Raw genomic sequence first — 2,318 nt, forward strand, 5'->3', positions numbered from 1 at the left:
GGGCTTGAACTCCTGCTAGCAAAACCGCCGGGTTGAGGGAAGGGTTCAGACTGTGCCTGGGCCCTGTGGTCTCTTCCAGGTCAGTGTATGGCATTTCCTTCCCCTTGCCACAGACACCTGGGTGCATGTCTGCACGTGGAGAAAGACTTTCCCGTGGGAAGCCGGTTTTTGTCAAACGGGTCCCAGTGCTCTGCTCCTCTCTTTTCACTCCTGCTGCCAGAAGCCCAGGGAGGATGGGAGGGCTTAGAACATGGCTGGGCACTGTGGTTTCTTCCAGAGAAGTGGAGGGCATTGGCTTTACCTTGCCACAACCACTTGTGAGAGGGTCTGCACCTCAGGAAAACTGTTTCTGTGGGAAGCCAGCTTTTTGCAAAGGGGTCTCAGGGCCGTGGGCCTCGGGTGTCCCTCCGGCTCCCCAAAGCACAGGGACGAGGTGAGGGGCTTAGACCATGGCTGGGCAATGTTGTTTCTTACACCTGGGTGTGTGGCATTTTGTTGAGCTGGCTACCCCCACTTGGGATAGGTGTTCCACAGCAAGCACCTATTGTTCGTCGGAAGCCGTTTTTGCCCCAGGGGTCTCCGGGCTGTGTTCGTTGGGCTTGAACTCCTGCTAGCAAAACCGCCGGGTTGAGGGAAGGGTTCAGACTGTGCCTGGTCCCTGTGGTCTCTTCCAGGTCAGTGTATGGCATTTCCTTCCCCTTGCACAGGCACCTGGGAGCATGTCTGCACGTGGAGAAAGACTTTCCCGTGGGAAGCCGGTTTTTGTCAAACGGGTCCCAGTGCTCTGCTCCTCTCTTTTCACTCCTGCTGCCAGAAGCCCAGGGAGGATGGGAGGGCTTAGAACATGGCTGGGCACTGGGGTTTCTTCCAGAGAAGTGGAGGGCATTGGCTTTACCTTGCCACAACCACTTGTGAGAGGGTCTGCACCTCAGGAAAACTGTTTCCGTGGGAAGCCGGCTTTTTGCAAAGGGGTCTCAGGGCCGTGGGCCTCGGCTGTCCCTCCGGCTCCCCAAAGCACAGGGACGAGGTGAGGGGCTTAGACCATGCCTGGGCAATGTTGTTTCTTACACCTGGGTGTGTGGCATTTTGTTGAGCTGGCTACCCCCACTTGGGATAGGTGTTCCACAGCAAGCACCTATTGTTCGTCGGAAGCCGTTTTTGCCCCAGGGTCTCCGGGCTGTGTTCGTTGGGCTTGAACTCCTGCTAACAAAACCGCCGGGTTGAGGGAAGGGTTCAGACTGTGCCTGGGCCCTGTGGTCTCTTCCAGGTCAGTGTATGGCATTTCCTTCCCCTTGCCACAGGCACCTGGGAGCATGTCTGCACGTGGAGAAAGACTTTCCCGTGGGAAGCCGGTTTTTGTCAAACGGGTCCCAGTGCTCTGCTCCTCTCTTTTCACTCCTGCTGCCAGAAGCCCAGGGAGGATGGGAGGGCTTAGAACATGGCTGGGCACTGGGGTTTCTTCCAGAGAAGTGGAGGGCATTTGCTTTACCTTGCCACAACCACTTGGGATAGGGTCTGCACCTCAGGAAAATTGTTTCCGAGGGAAGCCGGCTTTTTGCAAAGGGGTCTCAGGGTCGTGGGCCTCGGGTGTCCCTCCGGCTCCCCAAAGCACAGGGACGAGGTGAGGGGCTTAGACCATGCCTGGGCAATGTTGTTTCTTACACCTGGGTGTGTGGCATTTTGTTGAGCTGGCTACCCCCACTTGGGATAGGTGTTCCACAGCAAGCACCTATTTTTCGTCGGAAGCCGTTTTTGCCCCAGGGGTCTCCGGGCTGTGTTCGTTGGGGTTGAACTCCTGCTAGCAAAACCGCCGGGTTGAGGGAAGGGTTCAGACTGTGCCTGGGCCCTGTGGTCTCTTCCAGGTCAGTGTATGGCTTTTCCTTCCCCTTGCCACAGGCACCTGGGAGCATGTCTGCACGTGGAGAAAGACTTTCCTGTGGGAAGCCGGTTTTTGTCAAACGGGTCCCAGTGCTCTGCTCCTCTCTTTTCACTCCTGCTGCCAGAAGCCCAGGGAGGATGGGAGGGCTTAGAACATGGCTGGGCACTGTGGTTTCTTCCAGAGAAGTGGAGGGCATTTGCTTTACCTTGCCACAACCACTTGTGAGAGGGTCTGCACCTCAGGAAAACTGTTTCCGTGGGAAGCCGGCTTTTTGCAAAGGGGTCTCAGGGCCGTGGGCTTCGCGTGTCCCTCCGGCTCCCCAAAGCACAGGGACGAGGTGAGGGGCTTAGACCATGCCTGGGCAATGTTGTTTCTTACACCTGGGTGTGTGGCATTTTGTTGAGCTGGCTACCCCCACTTGGGATAGGTGTTCCACAGC

This window comes from Ursus americanus, unplaced genomic scaffold (genome assembly GCF_024610735.1).
Source record: "Ursus americanus isolate L20-20 unplaced genomic scaffold, mUrsAme1.1.p SCAF_99, whole genome shotgun sequence".
Taxonomy (NCBI): domain Eukaryota; kingdom Metazoa; phylum Chordata; class Mammalia; order Carnivora; family Ursidae; genus Ursus; species Ursus americanus.